The 21088-nt window shown below is 34.3% G+C and overlaps 1 long non-coding RNA gene across 1 annotated transcript in view; it reads right to left on the reverse strand.

The window, feature by feature from the left end:
• Positions 1–21088, reverse strand: part of LOC310899227 — a 128270-nt gene that overhangs the window by 79524 nt on the left and 27658 nt on the right. The gene's annotated exons all lie outside the window — the stretch shown is intronic.

Below are 21088 nucleotides of genomic sequence, written 5' to 3' on the forward strand. Positions count from 1 at the left end.
TACTAAGAAAATTACTACATCTATTATGCACACTTCAATTTTGATATTAAAAAGAAAAATTCATATTTTACAGAACATTTTAAAGTTTACTGTTTTAGAACAATGTCATTTTTTTTCTTTAAATATACATAACATTTAAAAAAAAAAAAAAAGTGTTTTAAAGAAGCAAGTTGAATTTTTTCTTCAAATGACATCTCCAAAAGCTTTTTCACAGATTCCTTCCCCCCTCCCCCCCCCATGGCAGTCAGGACTTGAAACCCTAGGCTGTGAAGATGACACTTTGCTTTAAAGCCTGCAAAGAAAATTCTCTAATAGCAACCCCTAGAGCCTCATTTATAAGTGTTGGTGACAGTAGGCCTAGAAGGAACTATCAGGTTGCATTTCCCAAACAGATTTTAATAGTTTCAGAGACTTAAGCACCAAGAGGAGCAATGAGACAGAGCAAGAGTCAGCTAATTGAAATGAGGGAGAGAAAACAGGGTACACATGAATTGGGAGAAACATTCTTAAAACTAAAAATTGGCTTAGAAGATCAACAATACCTACATTTTCCACAGAGGAACTCTTGAAAATCAAAATAAAAAGCAAACTGCTAAAATCATGTTAATGTTGCATTGAAAATTTAGCTCTTATGCTTGTACAGTGTTACAATCTGTAAAGTTGTTCTTGCAGTCTACTCGGAAAAAGACTGCCATGGACTCTGATACTAACTTTAAATAATTAAGTACAGTAAGACCAAGTTCCTAAAGAGTAAACAGATTTTCTTTTGTCAGACAGCATTAAATTTTCTTCAAGCACTACGTACCATTATAAGTATTATTGACCTGTTCTCCCTGTCCTCTCTCTTTAAGCTGTTGCTGTTCTTCCTCCTCTTCCTCCTCCTCCTCTTCTTCATCCTCTTCCTCATCCTCCTCTTCCCCTTCATCATCACTCAAAGATCCCAGCACAGCTGCCATATTGAAGCCTTCAAGGTTCTCCTGCAGTTGCTCACATCCCTCTTCTCCCAGACAGTTACCATTGAGATCCAACTTCTCCAACTCTGCTTTATCTTCAATAGCTTCATCAACAGTTAGAGCAGCATCTCGTTTGATCTCACAGAAGGACAAATTCAATTCCTTTAATTTATGAAGCCCTTCTTTAACAGCATCTGCAATAGCAACAGCACCCTCCTCATCATTTCTTTTTTGTTTAATTGCTAGATATAAAGAACTCCACTCAGCCTAATCAGTCAGTTTCTTGCTTAAATAAGTTAGCGAAGAATGATTTTTTAATGAAAATTTCTATTCTACAGTCATATTTTTTTTCCATATCATAGCAATAAAATACTTTAATATTTTGAAATTTTCCCTCTTGATCCAACATACAAAGGGTAGTAAATAATATTCCAGTGTTTTTTTCTAGGATCTAATAATATAATTAAATATAACTAATGCCTAAGCACCAAAAATTTGTAAATTAAACAAAGGGGTTAATGCTTAATTCAAAGACTTACAAAGCTTTTTTTTTTTTTTTAGGATAAAAGGTCCTTTCACATTATATATAAAGTTTAATAGAGGTTTAAAAAGTCCTTGCAGGAAAAAAAAAAAAAAAAAAGATGTGGAACATAAACAAAAAACAGCTAGCAAAATAGATCCTTTGGACCAAAACTTACATGGAGAAAGAGGTCTTCATCTGCATAAAAATATACAAAAAGCTGTGTGTTTTGAAAGACAATAAAAACTCAATAAAAACAAAAGCTATAGAATGTGAACATAAAGATTCCCTGTGCAATAAAATAGCTGTCTATATATACAGAGTCTTCAAAATAGTTACTTGAATATGTTAAACCAGATAGCTGGACTAGACAAGATAATGAAACCAGATATGTAATAAAGTAATGGAATATGTTTTCATGTCACTGGGACAGGCAAATTTAAAGACTGAGTACATGGCAGGGAACACTGCAACTTTTCCAAGTGTAACCTAAATAAAAATGCACTAGAAGCAAGACAGCATTAATTTTCACTATCATAGAAATATTTGAAATACAACCAAGTATTCTCATCTATTGAATTAATCAGTTGACGGAACTATTTGATCACAAAACTGACGTAAGCAAACTAGTGGAGATACTACCAAATAAATAAGTGTTAAACTTACAATAGCAGTAAGGACTGAGTCTGCAGAATGAAAAATGAGTGAAATAACTAATGCTTTTGCTGCACCAAGCTTACTAAAAGAACATCAATGGACAATGAAAATTAGGAATGTAACTCACACATTGAGTGGAAGTGCAAATTAAAGGCATGCTGTGTTTCTTCCAGTCTTGAATTGCAATCAATTTAATTTTGCAAAACTGTACCCTTCTTACCCCTTTGGTTTTGAAAAGGGTGGTCTAAGGAGAAGAGTCAGTTTAAGCACCCAAGGAAAAAAAGACACTTCTGCCATCTGTGTAGGAAGTTATTGTAACAGCACAAGGTTAATCTGCTTTAGGGTGTTTGTTCCCCCACTCCCCAGTCCCCTTCTCTTTCTAGAGAGTATTTCAACTGCAGAGGTATACAAAGTGCTTTTTCTCACTGTGATTCTTAAACAACTTTATCTTCTTCAGCCACAGCCTGTAAACAACTTGGTTGGACACGGCCATTAATTTCAGGGTTTGTCTCAGGCAACATTTTCCTACTATATTTGTATCCTACTATATATGTATACTACAGCAAACCTTGAATATCAAATGGCAAGACTCAAGTTTTAGCTTTAAGATCAGTTAAAAATTTCCTACTTGGAGCTACACAGGAAAGTTCAGAGGACGTTGTTTAATTACCAACACAGAAATACCCAAGCCAGCATGAGATTTCCAGTGCTGAAAGTTCAAACATTAAGGAGCATACAAGAAAAGAAGTAAACAAAACACTTATTTTCTTAAAGATTAGACTGTTTTGCATTTTCTGTATTAATTGCCTTCCCTTCTCATGTGGTCATATGATGTGGTCATCTAGCAAATACTTTGTTGCTAGTTACTAATGAGAAGGTGAGAAAGCAAGCTGTTGCAAGAGCTCCCTGACAGAAAGAAGCTTCTCGAAGAGCTCCACCATGAAATCTGCACTTGTCTCATTAATGACACTATCTCATCATTAGCACCAGATATTAAACATATTCTTCCATGAGTTCTGTTACTGTCATTCAACTAGTCACATTTCAGGATATTCAACCTATTTTCCTATTTTTCCATAAATACCTCCCCACATCAGGAGTTTTAGCTTATTCTACCACCAAGCTTAAAAAAAATAGCTAAAAGCTGTAGTGAAGTTAAGAAACACATTGAAAATCTGAGTTTATAATTTCTTCACGTAACCATAACCTAAAGTAAATATTTTCTTTGGTGCTAATCTTAACCTGAATCATATTTCTAGTTTTACAGGCAATGCTAATAAAAGTTGTAATATGTGAATAACCAATAAGCTTAGGGTAAGAGATGACGCATGGCACCTATACCATAGCCGTCTCAAACCTAAGCATCTAAGCACAAACTAACAAATCAGCTAATCTGAAGCTTAAATTATTCACCTAAATTTCACTGAATGTAATTGCATGTCATTTCAAGAGACAGATTTCAGATATCAAATGCCCTTAGATTATAAACTCAATTCTGTAAGTATCTACATTTGTGCCATCGAAAGCACTTCCACGTGGTAAATATTCCTTACTCCCTCACCCATCTTAAGCATTCCACTCTGTGAAGCATAAAAATAGGAACTCAACCCTTGTAACGACGAAACAGATTGATCTGAGCCTCTTTACAAACAAGCAGAAAAAAATCAACATCTTCATCCAATACATAAAAATTATACTAACATGTTCTAGACTGTATTGTTGTCCTCAAAATTTTACATAATACAAAGTAGGAGACAAGTCAAAATGCAATTATGAACAGTTATGAGCAGTGATATTTAAAATCAATTGTTGTTTCATCGCAATTTACATCCTTCACAAAGTTAGGCATGCTTTAGTACTTTGCTGGTTTCACACCTGGCAGTTAGCTGAGTGTTAGTTCACAAGTACAATGTCTGATATTGAGACCATATGTTTTAGAATTGTCAGATCTAAAAAGACATACATTTGAGAGATTAGAACAGAAGTGTTTATTATATTCTTAATTTTAAAAAGTTTTAGTTATTGCCCTCACTACCATGACTGTTTTCACATTTTCTTCCCTGCTGGAAAATGTTATTAGCTTCATGGGACAGCCATAAGATTGTGTAGAGTTATGACCTGCATACAACAACCCATTAAACCTCATTTTACCCTATATTGAATACAGGGACTTGTATTTGTCTAATTCTTTCCTTTTGTACATTAACCCTATGTTTCCTGAAAACAAGAGATCAAGAATCCACAGCTTTGCTTTGTATATTTTACTCTACTGGTGATCTCTATAGAGGCAAGATTTATATCAAATCTACTCACTGATGGTAACAGAAAAGGTATGCCATAAGATTTTTTTATTTATATATATATATATGTTTTGGTTTTTTTTTTGAAACAAAGATACAAAAAACATCAAGGAGGTACATAAGTGAAGAGGAAAGTAAAAACCAAAAGCTGTATCATCAGTGAAGCAAAGAGTCATTAAGTACAGGAGAGGATATTTGTTCTACTAAAAAAGCATCTCTAAGTGAATGAAACAATGCTTTTAAATGAAAAGAGTTTAAGGGAAGGAAAAAAGTTTTAGATGCTGCTTTAAAGGTGAAAAGTTTATGAAATTTATATTAGAGACTACTTAGTGGAGTACATTAAGTAACATGATGCAAGAAGCATAAAGAAAGACAGCATCTATTGAGGCTTCATCAGAGAAAACATACAGAAGGTTAGCTTGATTTAAGGGAAGCCTCTATGATTTAGCCTTGGTTTAAATATATTCAGTAGCCTTTATTTTAACTTTGGTTTATGTCATCTCTGTATATTGCTAGCTGCTTTACTCCAATTCAATGTTTTGCATAACTGGAGTAGTCCCACGTACCTACTGAGCTCTCCTTTTATAAGGTAGGAAGGATACCACCTACTGTGCTCTAAGTATCTTAGCTAGCACAGCTGAAAAGCACAAGCACAGACACTACCTTCTTTCTGTTCCACTTCAGTAGAATTTAAGAATTAGTTAAATATTAATATTATGGAATATAGTAACCATCCTCCTCTTTCTGGACCCCTTCCTTCCCCTTTATAAAAGCTCTATTGATTTATGGGCTAACTTCCTGTACAAGGTGCACCTTTTGTCTAAGTTATTAACTGCTTGATGTCAACATAATCTGTACTTTTGAACAGAAGAGTCTGAGCAACTGCTAATTTCTATAGACTACTTATAGGTCAGTTCTCCCCCTCCATCATACATAAACATGCTGAAAACAAAAAGCTAGGCCATATTTTCATGAGACTCCTAGATACCCTGGAGTTGGACTTGATGATTCTTGTGGGTCCCTTCCAACTCAGATATTCTAAGATACAGTATTGTTTCTCTACAGACTAGAAAATCTATATCTTAACAGTTTCATAAAAGAAAAATGTTCTATGAATAAGATGAGATTTCCCCAAAGCTAGCTGAAGTATCTGCTGTCTCTTTTACAGAGAATATGATTTAAATGTATTGCAGTTAGATTTTGAAACAACAATGGAGTGAAAATGTCTTTTAGTGCAGACTTCATCCTTATGATTCTTCCAAACTTTTTCTTCACAAAAATGTTTTCACTAGGGCATCTACGTTGGACATTATTCCCACTGATCTCAGAAAAGCTCTTGCATTTAGAAGGTATGGAAGTGCTTACAGGCTTTGTTGAATGGAGGCATTAAAGGCTCAGAGTAGCAACAACATGGTAGCTAACAGCAACAGCAGCTTTTTAATCCTGCAAGTTTCCATTGGTTTAAATGCAGAGATGGAGAGAACTTGATTCTGTAGTTCCAGGAAGAAATTATTGCAAACAATAAGAAATAAAATTAGACGTTTTATAAAATGAAAAGCACCTTCATTGTCATCATAGTAAAAATAAAAATGCTTTAACTTAATGTTTCAAGTCACCCTCCTGAAAGAATAAAAATTTTTACTGTTATACCAAAAAAAAAAAAAGAAGTTTCAGAAAAAAAGTCGATATTAGTCTATAGATGTAGCTAAGCCAACCAGTATATATTTTGAAATAATCACTGAGCCTTGAAATTAACAATTGATCCAGTACTTTGGACATTTTATCTTCCTAATTTCAAGATTTTTTATTTTTAATAAAGCTTCATCAATAGAACAATCCAAATCAGCAGAGAAAGTAGACCAAAATTTGACGTCTTTCAAAAGTAATTATTACCAAGGAAAAATAATGTTAGATTTCTTTTATCTGAGCAGCAATTGGCTCCATTACAATTTCCATGTGGGAGTTTAAAAAGAAAAGCCTTTCTGGTGATGACAGAACTTCTGTTAACAACACTATATAAACTTCAAGAATTTATCTGGACTATGTGAAAGGAGTAGACGGAAAATTAAAAAAAAAAAGCTATTCAACAGCACTTTTGTATGTTTTTAAGGAAGAATAAAGTGAGTACAGTTGTTAATTACAGCCATGTATCTATTTTGTTCAGACAATATTTTTAGCATGATGGTATGTTCACAGTAGGCACACTATCATAAAAAATCTGTTGTTGCAATTCTCCTACACAACTGGAGAGAGATATAAAAAATGAATCATTATACCACTCTGCTTAACTGCAGCCTCTAACATAACTAAATTGATACCTCAAGCTTTGTCCAAATAGTGGGACCGACTTTATAACACAGAGGAGCTGGCAACTAGCTGAAACCTGTCCAGATAGTTGCCAGCACCTCCAGATAAAATCTCAGCTTCTATGTAAAATATGACCTTATCAGTTTTGCGCTATGCAAAAGCACACTGCATAGCTGTACTTGTGTTTTAATCATTTTGCTTCCTGTGAATGGTGTCTTATGCATCAGAAGCTTGTGTGTGTGTAGATTCTCTCCTTAAAACACTTGAATATTTATTAGACCTTTTGTGCCTGTAAAGTATCTTTCATCCAGCCACACTAGAAATTACAAGTATATTGTTTACAACACACGAGAGCTTGCCCTGACTGGTATTCTGTCTGTCCTGCTCGTAGCTGCAATTTGTCATTAGCGTGTGTGTGTATTTGGGGGGGAAGGAGGGGATATGTGCACAGAGGTGAACACAAAGATGTTCCTGTCCTTTAACTGCCAATGGTTCTAATGCTGATGTAAGAAAACTCTTCTCTCATTTCGTTTTCAAATGAGAAAAAAACAAAGCCAAACTGATTTCCCCTCTAGCTGCTATTGTAATACACCTCCTTTGTTAACGTGTTTGTTAATGACTAAATCTCCAACTTTTAATTGTGGTAGGCAGTAAAAAATTATATTTATTATCTTATAAAGGCTAACCTACATAAGATTGATCTATTTTAGTCTGACTTCCAAACCTAAACAAGAGATTTCATTATCAGACTTCAGGTTAGGGCTATGTACATCAGGGTAACCTCATTTTGACTAAGATTTTGTGGGATTGTCAGAGCAGTAGCATGATGGTGCTTGGCAGATCCATTACAACAAAAGGGTCAGTGGTATATATGTTATATAACAACGTTATTTTAATAGTTGCTGTCATATGATTGGAAACTCTCCCTTTATCACATCAGTCTATTTTAAGACATTGTTTCCACTTGAAATGATATTGAGAAAGACTATACTTGCCTAAGGTAATATGAATATATTATCTCACAGTAGCATGAAGAGAAATGGATGGCACCTTTGAGAGAAATACTCCTCTGCAACTAGATGGTATAAACAAGAGATGCAAAGCCAATGAGCTGCAGAATTCTAAGAGAACAGTGTGCAAAAATTCAAAGTAAAGAGCCAAATAGGTTAAGTTTGAAGCAGGGTGGGGGGGGAGAGCCAGAGAGACCAAAGGAGGAAGGGTATACAAGTAGTAAGGTCTTCAAAGAGAGTAGAGCTCAGTAAATCCAGAATAAAAGCAGTCTCCAAGAATAAAGTTTTTATTTAAAAAGATATATGGCCTGCAAAATTAATACCAAATAGAGAAAGGAACATGTACATGGATCATTTGTTTTTCAGAAACTATAACAGAGGATCTCCCAGTTTTGCACAGGTATCTTTACTTCATATGAAGAAAAATGCTACATGTTTTAGAAAAGGAGAAATAACAGTATGCAGTCATTCTCTCTTCACATTTCTCTAATTTTACAGAATTTACTGAAGATTACAACAGGATTAAGGAGAGGAAAAAAAGACAGGGAGAGGTTAGACTCAGAATACTTGACAGCTTGATAATTAGGACAATTCCTTGGGTATTTGCACAACATAAACCCAAGAGACAAGAATTTGAAATACATCCTGAGTGCTTAACAACTACTATCACAATTAATAAAGAAAATTGGCCAGCATTTATGTATTTTATTTTTGATCTTCATATGATACATTTTTGGGGAAAGTGTTGCTTTATTTTAGTCCCTCAAAATCTGCAGTAAAAGTTTTTGCCATTAAACAACTTTGGCTGATGTTTTTGATTCTTTAGATGTTGAACTTAAACAATTATAAAGCCTTCCTCCCTGTCTAAGCTTCCTGAATTAGTTGAATTAGCCATGATTTTAGTTAAAAACAAAAAAACTACAGCATGGAAAACTGATATCTAGTCCCCAATTCATATTGTCCCCCAAAAATAGAACACAGCTTCTTCTAAAGTGAAATTAAAAAAATAAAAACCTAGAAAACAAGCAAATATTTACTTACAATCTCAGTGGAAATGAAACAAGAACAGGCAGCTTGACTCACAAGTCTGAACTTAATTCTAACATGTATATGAGCAATTTTCTACTGCAATGAGATCTCTTCAACTCTAGTCTTTACTCTGTGGTCATCTCTGAAATGCATCCTTTGAGACAATCTAAGGAAAAATCTCAGAAAAGGACTGAATAGTATCATCCCCTGATTTAAATAACAACCAATTTCACTGCAGGCCAACAATACTAATAACATGTCCATATCATTGATGGACATATAAAATATCAAGTCATAGTATCTTTACAAAGATTTCTTTCTTCATCCATTTTTTATCTTTTGCAACCTCACAGGCAGTGCTCATAGGTAGACAAAAACTGTAATGTCATTTAAATAATACTAGGGAAAAAACCCACAATCTTCACTTTGTGTTAGTAAAAGCTCATATCAATTATTATTTATAAGATTAACTACAGCAGGTTCTCCTTTTAATCTGTTTTGCAGACTGGATCAGCTTGGATATCCTGCAGAACAGGAACTACTGAATCTCAGCTACAAGTATTTGGGGGTGGTCTCTTCGCTTGTAACTGTGGTTAAATCAGAAGTTATGATCTGGGAGGAAAAAAAAAAACTTTTTAGGTCATGTCTATTGCTTTGTGTGTGTGTGTGTGTGTGTGTGTGTGTGAGTGCGCTTTTGTTTTTATATATAAGCTGGAAACATCCAATTTCAACAATCTTCTGATAAAACAGATATGTTTCCATTATAAACTTTCAAAGGGCTTCCTGAGGAGGCCTGAGTTTAGGGGACATGCTACAATGAGAACATCACAGTCCAAAAATCCAGGAACACTCCAGCAAATCAACATGACAATTCATAACTGCTGACTGATGGAACGCAGGAAATCATCTTATTTTAAAATATGCAATATATGAGCTAAGTGAGTTCTAGCGAAGGGTACATGCAGGTATAAGACTTCTGAAGAGAATATATGCTGTTATAGGCAAAGAAGAACTAAAGTTCTTCTATTCAAGTTAAGACATACTGATGTTCTTTTAACACTTCAAATAATCACCTCATCTGTTGGAAGGCAGCAATTCTTGGATACCAATATTAAGATAAGGAAATGAAGGCTGAGGTAACAGCTATCCTACTCAAGCTATTTGCATATAGCATGGATCTGTTCTAAGGCCACATTCAAACACTGATTAGAGGAAAAAACTATTGGACTTTAGGTTCATCTAAGATTTTCATAGATCACCATAAAGTAACAGCAGTATTTAAATTGACCACACAATGTAAATTTAGTTCTGAAGTATTTAAGAAAGATGAATGAAAACAGTTGAAGTGTAATGAAGCAATTGTTCCAACTTGAATGCCAATTTCTAAAACGATATCGGAGAGTTACCACAAAAAACAAAACAAAACAAAACAAACAACAAAAAAAAATCACACAAAAATGCATGGTGAACTACAACTTTCTCTCATCACAGATGTCAGACATCCACAAACTGTATTTCATGTGATTCTGTGGTCTTCCACATAAACATCACAAAAAAGCCACAAGTACAAAAGAATGTTACTAAACTCAAAAAATAACATATTCCAAGAAAATATAACAAGGGTTGGTTTTGAAATATTACGAACCTTCCAACCAGTGCATTCATGATATTTTAAAAAGGAACATTTTGTAAATATGTCAAGCTACTTTCTTTCTAAATGTTATTAAATAAGTTAGAATAAAATGTTGTATACTAAGATTTTCATATTTTTCTTTACTATGTCATCTTTTCAATCACAATCTAGTTAAAAAAGTACCCTTCTACATTATTAAAGATTTTTATATTCCTTTTGTCCTATTCAATATATTCAGATTCTATTCAAGAAGACGCAAGTGAAAAAGCAGCTACTGAATATGGTTACACTACTGTTGTACCATTTTTATTTAGCAGACTCATGTTACAAGTTTTTTGTTTTAAATAAAACCTTGAAAAAAACACTTCTATGCTTTTCCTACTTTTGGAAGCTGCATAACCAAGTCACATAATGAGGTGGTTTCTGTAGATATTATGTGGATGTTGTAATCCAAAAAGAAAGCTAACAGTACCTTATTATTCTGCTACTGTATTATTCCAGACTCTGGTATTATTTTGTGAGTGTAATTTATATTTATATATTTATATGGGTGTAATAATATTAAAGTCAATAATTTACTGCCTTTTTTCTAAAAACTTCTAAGGAAACTGACAAAAATATTAAATATATTGGATTAACTCATCTATGAAGTATTATAAATATAGGTAGTTCTCTAGCCACAGAACTTATGAAATGTAATTCTTGCATATTAGTATCCACAATGTATCCAAAAATATAGTGAAACAGGCCAAGACTTACTGAAATTAATTTCTCTCTAATCAATGCTGCATTGCTCACACTGTATTCAGAACACTACAAATCTGAATCAAATCGTTTGCAAAGACTTACCATAATGGCTGTTTGCCTTAAAAACCATAGGCATTCCTTGGTAAACAAAAAATAACTGTCTTAATGGCTGTATGACAGGTCAAGGAGCTCATACCAAATACCCATTCACAGTATTATTTGGTTTTCATTTTTCCACTTGTTTGTAGATCTGTCCTAGACAAGTCACAAATAGCTTGGCTCCTTGTGTTTTCACTGCCCTTGAGCTTCTCCTGCTGCTGCTGTTACCCCTGCAGCACCTTCTGTCAACATCCTCTGGGTGCTCCAGCTGTTGTCTATTGTCAGCAGCCACATACTTCTTCATCATTTCTTTCCTTTCTGGTCCCACTCAAGTTCCTTCTAGGTTACTCTACCTCCCATAACCTCAGAGCCTTTCAGCTCTTTTTGCTGATGTTCTCTAGGTTTAACTTCATAATAACCTGAGGCCTACAGCTGCTCCTCATTAATATCCTCATACTCATTCCCTTTCCATTTCCTGTCATCATTCCTACTCATTTTCAGAAAGGGAAAAATGTGATATTATTCATTGTTCCAGCGGTTCCTTTGAGAAATGAATAGAGAAATCTATCTCAAAATCCCTGAATCAGACTTTGAATTCTGCAGGAACACTGAAAACACTTTTGCTAAGAACTTACAGGTTCAACTTGAGTAGAACCCTTTTCTCTATGCTACACTCTTCTAGAGGGCTCACTCCACATCATAGTGCATTCTGCATTACATGCAGAATAAAAAGGTACCATATCTAATGAGTTGTTCACCAATTTTACTGATGTTTTTCCAAATTCCTTGTATTCTCAGACTGAAAAAAATAATTTATCATTTTGTATCAATAATTTCAAAGAATAAAAACTATACAAAAAAGCAGAATTTAACCAACTCAAACTACCTTGTAGGTTGACATCAAAACAAAATCCAAAAGAATTTATGCTTCTAAGTATTTCACAGGGAAAGGAGAGAAAGACTTAGCTTTTCTGTTTGTATTGTTAACTGCAGTCTCCCAACCCAGACTACTTAACAGCAAGGCAAGGCAGGCTTTTCTCTTGGGACATCATTGTTGCGTATACGTTCCAGATAAGGCAAGAGAACAAGTTGTTCGGAAGTCTACTGCTCCTTCCCCTCCGAAACATAATAAAACATAATGCATACATACAACACATAATAAAAAAGAGATACTGAAATCTTTACCCTTAAAGGATGTTCTTAATTTTCATTTAAGATATGCATAGTCAGGATTAATGCAACAAGATTGGTTTAGAAGCCCAAAAAGCATTAAATATTCAAACATCCAAAAAGCTTTAAGCAAGTTTTGGATTTCTAAATTACTCATATATATGAGTTTTCTGAGCCAGAAGTAAACAGTTTCACAATGTGTTTTTGAATATAGAATTTTAATCTTCTCCATCATGCATACAAACAAAACTCCTTAAAGCTTTTAGATCGTTTTACTAATACTTCACACCAATACTTTCCATTAGGTTCTACTGAGAGAGACTATGACAACTGAAGTTTCAAATAAGAAGGCAAATAAAATCTGTTACCATCCAAAGGGAAAAAAAAAATAGCTAAAATGAGCAGCCTTAAAGCTCAAGAGAAAGAAGGAATTATTCTCTTCTTAAACTGGCAAACAACATACATCAATGTAGTGTCTATCTAATCTCCTTCTGAAGTCTATTTAGTTATTTGTTCAGTCACAGCCAGCACATGTGTAAAATTTGTATTAATTAAAAAACCTTTAAGACATTTTTCTATTTCTAGGTTTACAGACCTGATGTTCATCATCCAACACGATTAAGAAGCAGCAGCTCATTAAATCACCCAGAAAAAGAAGAGTAGAAACATTCATTTCAAAAGGTCTGACAGTACAAAACCATTTAGAAAAATCATAGCTAGTACTCGCTGACACTACCTTTGTGCGCTCACCCTCAGCTCATCAGACTCAGACCCTAAGTAAATGGAAATCAGATCAATTTTCCAAATACACAGAGATGAATTTCAGAAATAAATGCAGAGGCTTCAGTTAAACTTCACACATATTTTGTTCCTAGTATTCACTATGAACTAAGGTTAAAATTTTATCTTTGTAAGACTATGTGCAAGTACCAGAACATCCACCCATTAACATTGGATCACCCTGTACATGCTGCCAGGGTATATGCATATAATTTGTAGTATAACCGACTACAGTAAAGTCAAGCCACTTTACATTTGTGTCCTTGTCCTCCTACTAGCTTCTGAAATTGTAGACAAACTCGGTATTAGATTTTTAAACTAGTCTCATCATTTCAATACTGTATATTAAACTTGGCTCATAATCTACCACATATGTAATAGAGCTCATAATAGTTTTTAATTCTTCTGGTTTTGACACAAGGAGTCAAATTTTGGCATCATTCTACAACAAATAACACATTACATTGTTGAAATTTCAACTATTGCATGTAAGGCTCTGACAACTTACAAAATAGCTCATAATGCAAATTTCTAGTCAATGAAAAATGCTTTAAGTAAATTGTTTCTGGGTATAGGATCCTTACTTAAATCCCCATGCCTTTACTTTTTAACTACATTTTCCAAAAAATTGTGCTGGCAACTTTGCAGTTGAATGTGTTTAACTAGCTTGTGAGTAACACATGAACATAACTAAGACATAAGAGCTATGTAATTAGGTTGCATCAATATTTTTCAGCAGAACTGTAAAATACCTACAGCCAGCTGAAAATAGTTTTAATTAGGATAGCACATGCATCATAATGGCATAAAATGCCAGAACTGTTGTTTTACTTGAGCAAGTTCAATTAAAAACAAAACAAATACACACATCCTTACTGGAATAGCTGTTACCTCTCTCATACACGAAACAGCAGATACTGAAATCTAGCTTGTTTTCCCTTAAGTAACTTATTCATTCAACTTGTTTAATGCCACTGAGACCATAAGCATTTTCAATTTAAGTAATAAAGAATATCAATTCTTGAAGTTACTTGAAGTTTGAGTCATCCCAAGTCAAATTCCTGAATTATGCTGGGTCTAATTCAAAGCCAGTAATGTGCTACAAGTGGCTGCCCACAGATGTTTTTGCCCACAAGGATTGTTAAATTACAGGTGGAAATCATAAAAGATATCAGGTTAGAGAGATCTTGTATCAGATATGTATGCACGGGAGTAAGAAAGAATTAATCTCACAAATGGAAAAGCTGGTCCAAGCATTTCCACAGAACAGAACAAAACTTAAAGAATAAAGTTAAAGATGAACACACTTGGTGTGGAGTTGATAGAAGGGTAAAGGGGAGAGAGATCAGATGTTAGTGGCAAATTAAGAGAAAATGGAAACTAACATGACACTGGGGAAGCAGCTCTCCTCTGCTCTTCCAGGTGGTCCTGGGCTTGTTTACTGATTGTCTTCTTAAAGAGTTATTCCAACTACCTCTCAGAATAGAAAAAAAATAATAATTAAAAAGCTTTTACTCCTAATAATCCCTACCAATAGTAATTTAATAAAATTCAAAGCCACGTCAGGGCTTAACAGCCATTAAATGCAAGGAAAACAGCAGATTTCTAGCAGATGATACATCATATTAGAAAGTAGTGTTTAGGGCAACAAAAATGCATATACTTGTTCAAAATATAGATGATACTATAAATACAAGAGGAAATAAAAATATTATAAGAATTCAGGAACGTGGATAAGAAATATGGGTAGAAATAAAAGCATAAGGATATAATGCCCTTCATCTTACTAAACCATGGAGCAACACAGCGAAAGGAAGTTACCACCTTCTCACTTTGTTCTTTTTTTCCTGACATTTCTTCTGCCAAAGAGCATTATGCGGCTGTAAAATGTATTCCCCCATTAGATACTTTGCAGAACAGAGGTGCAGAAAAAAGATTTAGGCCATCACTGCAGTTCACTTTCTTGTGTCCTGATGGTTTTTGTTTTTGTTGTTTTAATAAAGAGGAAGCTTGTTTTCCATTTCAAATACAAGCCCGTCAGAATTTATCTTATTTTCTCTTTGTAACCCAATATGCAACAGACCTACTGTTTTCATAGCAAATTTATTTTATGCAAGTAAAATGAAGAGAAATTGGGTGCCAGAAGACGTTTTCTATTCCTCCTGCCTGACAGTAGCCTTCTAGTTCCTACTTGCCTAATAAATCCAATGGGGATTACAAATAGAACTGAGAAAATCTAGGTTCCTCATGTAAATTTGAACACCTAATATTTACCTTAGTCTTGTCATACTCACTTCTATTAGTCTTGCACTAAATTAAGCTACTGATAGCAACAAATAAAGTTGGAAGAAAACAATAAAAAGATAGAACAGAACTAAAACTAGTTTTCTATTTCCCAGGTCCCTAAAAGGACCAAGAATCAGAGATGCTCATCTCCAAGGTTAATCATTTCTGTGTATTTACCTAAGATCACTGGATAATTTCAGTGGTAGAAACAGATGCTCACAGAACTAGGTGAATTTTGCATGTCACAAGCTCAATCTGATGAGACCAAATCCTTTTTGGATCTGACCCACTATGCCATTACATTCCCAAAATACTGAAAGTAGACATCCTTCCTCTCAAGCCCTCCCACCCACAACCCCAGGGTATCAGTGTTTAACAGTAAGCTCTAAATATGTTTACTTCATAAAAGCCAGTAGAAGGCTTACAAAAACAATTTCAACATGCTCTTTTGCAGTATTTACAAACCGACTCAAAAAAAAGAGGTGATTGAAATGAATGTGGTTGTCTAAGATATCACTCAGGAGAACAGTGAATAAACCTGAATCATTCTGAATTACTTGAGTAAAAGTGGCAATAAAAACAAGATAGATTTTTGCAACTGTGTTGTATTTTACATAATACTGCACTTTAAAGCTCTGGAATAGTTGTGCTGAATTTATCTATGCTTGGCAAGATGATTTATGATTTTATATCATTATAAATAGTTCAAAATTTGAATATATTTGTACTGCGTAAAATTAAAACTTGTGAGTTTTAGTAGCGTAAACAAAATTGAATAATGGTTTAGCAGTTTTTAATGTACCAGATAAGATTATCTGAAATATGGGGAAAGACTTTTATTTTCAAGTATATCCTAAGAACACAATCAGAGTATCAAATATGAATCAATACATCTGGACCCCTATAAATTCTTAGTAGCAGGATAACTGCTTTCTGAAAACATTCTGGTAAAATACTTCCAGAACCCCTATCTTCTGTGTTCCCTCCTGTCCTTTTCTCACTATTTCCCCCAGGGTTTAGCAGTCTGATAGTGTGTGTGTGTGTAATAAAAGATGTCATCTCTTCCCTTCCTTAAAGAAGACATCTGTGAGCCAGGTATGTAAGTTTGTGTGCCCAGTATATTGCTGTCCCAGACATTCCAACCTTCAACTCCCAGAGGTGTCTGGAAAGCTGAATATTCATCCATCAATTTTATCACAAATTCCTATGTAGTCAGCACTAGGCAGCAGTTTAAGATATTATTCTTAACTGGGGGTGGGGAGATATATATATATATGTAAATGGTTTTCTTGTTTGTTTCTGGCTTAAAATTTGATCTGTTTTAATGAGACAAAATTGACCGATAATACCATTGGTATATTACCTTAGAGACAATTTCTTCCTTGTTCATAAAGTCTATATGCAAAAATTGTTTTTCCTGTCCAATATTAATATCAGTCATGTGATCTGCCTTAAAAAGTTCATACTTCCAGTTGATGTCTTCTCAAATGGTTAACAAGTCACTGAGCACTCAGAAGACAGACAGAACTGTGATTGTTTAACACTAATGTATTTAAACTTCAGTTTACTATAGATGTTGAATTATTTATCAGGAAGTTTTAAAATTTCAAAGAACTAATAAATTCAACTGATTAAGCATCAGCTATTAAAATGTGATTAAGCCATGACTCAACACAACATTATGTGTCTCACCGACACTATATATTTCTTGTTGAACTTTACTTTTTGCCAGTGAACTAAAACTGAAAGTAATCAATTGTTTTCTGTATCTTGTGCCTTTGTGCACACCACTGGAAATTGTAGGATATAGAACCAAAATCAGGTCAAATAAAGTTGCACCTAAACCAACAATTACACAAAGACGTATTGCACAACACTTGAAATGCAGTAAAAACAACCTAAGCCAAGCTATCAGCTAGAAGGTTTAATTTTTCCTCATATTCCTCAAATCCCACAGGCTTTTCCTGAAAGATTCTTTTAAGCTTAAAAACTGGTGGAATATTGCTGCTCAGCACAGTTCTTGATGTTAAGATTAAGGAATAGCTTGATGTATTTCATCATTTGTCTAAAAATTTGTATCATATCAAAACTTTGTCAAGAGGAAGACCAAACATGAAGAAAAATTAAAAAGTACATTTTAGAGGTTACATGAGTTTTCCCAAACTAGCACGGAATAGGGAAAAAAAAAAATCATCTTCTCTCCTGAAAAAAGTGATTTAGTAGATTATGCACGTGGCCAGGAGTCAGCTACGTGTATCTGCATAAAATGACAGAGTCTCCATTTATTTTATTGAACTATATACCACAGAAAATTTGCAATAGGTTACACTGATGAAGCTTGTACCAGACTTGAGAAACCATTCTGGATTTTGATGGATTGTAAGGGTCATCTTTAAGTAGCTAGATAGATACAACTTAAAATAGCATTGGCTTCTCTTTCTGTATATCTACAACATCAGGCTGGATAAGACTTGGTGGCGAACATTTCCATTTTTAATCTTCACTGGAGCAAGCTATAAAATCTCTAGTAAGAGATTTGACCTAGCCTTGTAGCAAATCAGGTCAAAGGCAATACAGAGAAAACATGACATCGTCAGACTGACATACAAGCTCCATTTAATAACCCACATTATAGAGAAGTTCATCATGCTGTTGCTAGTCGCTTCAGATTATTTTGATGAATCTGAATAAAAGTAAATGCAAATACACTTATAGCTCTCCCATTTACTATAGCACAACTTACTGCATCCATAGTTGGCTCCAGGGGCAGTTATCAACAATAGGAAATATGTATCCTAGCCAGAAAGGTCAGGTTGGAGTTGGTAAGAAAACAATTCTCTTGGCTTCACTAGAGACTATGGTAGGCACAAGAGTAGAATTCATATGAGCACTGCTACAAGCAATGACAGCATGAAGGGTTTCCTCATGAATAAAGTTGCTTGTATAAATCCCATGGCAAAACAAACTTTCCTTTCAGGAATTATCACCCCTGAACTTATTGATTTGTTTAGAATTATGTTCTGTTTAATTCAAAGTAATAGTTCTAATAACCATACACAAAATAGATATGATTCTCTTTTCAACTCTGCTCACACTTCCCTTCTGTGCTCCATTAAAGCAACATGAAATATGAGATATTCCATAAAAATTTATAAACTTGTCTGCAAGACACTTATGGTTTACTTCTTGTCTGTTTCTAGAATAACTTGTGCTTATGTCTTTAGGTCATCTCACCAATATCTCAGTAATGTCATGTACATCCTAAACACCACCACACTGCTGAGAATGAGGAACATCCTCCTGCAGATCTCCATCCCTTTAGAAGGAGCACACTAATCAGCACATTACAAACCTGATAAAACACAAGTAAAATTCCAATTTAAAATGAGTATGTTTAAAAAGAAACAATAAAAGATAATCCTTTATTGTTTTGTGTTTTATTTAAAGGGAAAAAAGTAAATTTTATCTTGTGTGGAAGATAATTACTGGTATATTAGCAATAATCACTTAATGATTGGTCTGACAATTTCATATCAACTTAGCAGTAAAAACAAACATCTCATTCAAACTACAATATTGATATCACATTTTCCTGTTATCCAAGGTACTTAGCAAAAAAATATTCCCCATCAAAATGTAACCACCAAGATTAGAAAGCAGAGATTTCATTCCTCATCTTACTGCAGGAAGTGTGCTGCCATTGCTTTAACTCATTGTTTTTTGCTATTCACTTCCTTTTCTAGATGCAAAATCAAGAGAGTTAATCAAGGGCCATTAGGTCAGACATCTCCTAGAATCATAGAATAATGTGAGTTGGAAGGGACCCACAAGAATCATTGAGTCCAACACCTGAGTTCACACAGGACCACACAAAAATCAGACCACAGCTCTGTACTTTGCTTTTCTCCCTCTACCCTTAGGTGCTGTTGGTGGTTTTGTTAGTTTTAAATGACTAGGTCAGTATTCAAAACAGAAGATATTTATAAAGTGGAACAACCTTCTCCCCCAAATTCTAATCTAATGCAGCCAGCATACACACCATTCTCTCCTGTCCCCCTTCCCAGGCTGAAGGGACATGTGACTACCACTTAGAGCAGGCCAGAAGTAGGCAAAGGTCTCTTTTTTTTTTTTTTTGATTCTCTTCCAATACAGAGGCCATAACAGAGAAGCATTGCTAAAATTCTGACAGAATATCAAATATCCTTTTGCCAAGGGAGATGTGCACAGGACACGACATAAATAGCACTGACTCCCTTAGGGAAATGGAAAGGCTATTCTATAACTGAAATATCTGGCAATTTCTGATTATGTTCCCCTGACTATTGGATCTTTTGGGATTTCAGTTTTTGATACCATTTCTCACAGTATAGTTCTGGACAAAGGATACAGCATACAAGTAGACAAGTACATAATAATGATGGGTGAGCAACTGGCTGACAGGTTGCACTCAAAGGGTTATAGTAAATGAGGTTATATCAGATTCTGCTTTTTTTTAAATAATAATAAAAAAGTTAATTTCAGCTAGCCTGCCTAACAGGGCAGCACTGCCCTGCTTTTTCTGCACAAGTTTCAATTATCAGGGGAAAACTGAGTATCTGAAATGAAGACGCAGTTCAGTTCACTAAGTTTGCTGTTATAGACCTCACTCTACCACTGCTTTGTAAAATAGACTAATAGCAACTAGTCAAAAATATTTTTGAAAAGTTATTTTTTTTTCCAATTATTACATGCAAAGGACAGTTCCAGCAACTAGACTACCACTCTACCACTACTACTAACTCTGGCGCCTTCTAAAATATTAACATGTTAAACATTTAAGTAGAGGAAAAACATTTATTAAATTAGCATTTCCACCTGTTTAAATAAGGATAAAAATCTGTTTTTCTGTGCCGTTCACACAGGGAAATGTTGGAACAAAAGGGAGTTCTGGTCATTACAGCTCAAGTCCAAAAAAAGCCATGGACTGCATACTAGTTGGCAGTATAATCTATAAAGCAGCCTGCGGCTGAAGATCTATGGTGAATGAGAAGCCTTACTTCAGCAAAAGGCAACCTTAGGTTAAAGTCATTTGCAAAGCTTTATAAAGAGTTACATATATAAAAAACTGCCTGTGGGTTTAAAAACAAACAAACAAGAAACCATGCAAATAACCATGTATCATATCAGATTCTGTGTAGTAGAAATACTAAAATATATATATATTTTTATATATATATATATATATATATTTCTCCATTTACTATCCCACAGGCTAAAGCCTGAATTCAGGTTGGCCCTGATTGTATTAATTATTTCCAAAAATGGCAACAGTTGAAGGCTAGTACGTATTAGGCTGAACAGTGAGCAAGTTCTGTTGTCAAAGCAAATGGGGAACAAATACAGACAGAAGCAAAACCAAACAAAAAATCCATCCACTTCTTTCCTTCTTTACTGTGGGCTTTGAAACTCCCTCTTCTTTCTTCCCTGCTTTCTCTTGGTTTGATCTTTAAGGCTGTGAACAAATCTTAACCTTAAGATGAAAATGTAGTTTTCTTCTTTAATTAAATAAGACTTCCTTCAGTTACCAAACAGCAATGCAAACTTCTACAAAAAAAAAA

Source organism: Anser anser, assembly GCF_964211835.1.
Source record: "Anser anser genome assembly, chromosome: 4".
Taxonomy (NCBI): Eukaryota; Metazoa; Chordata; class Aves; order Anseriformes; family Anatidae; genus Anser; species Anser anser.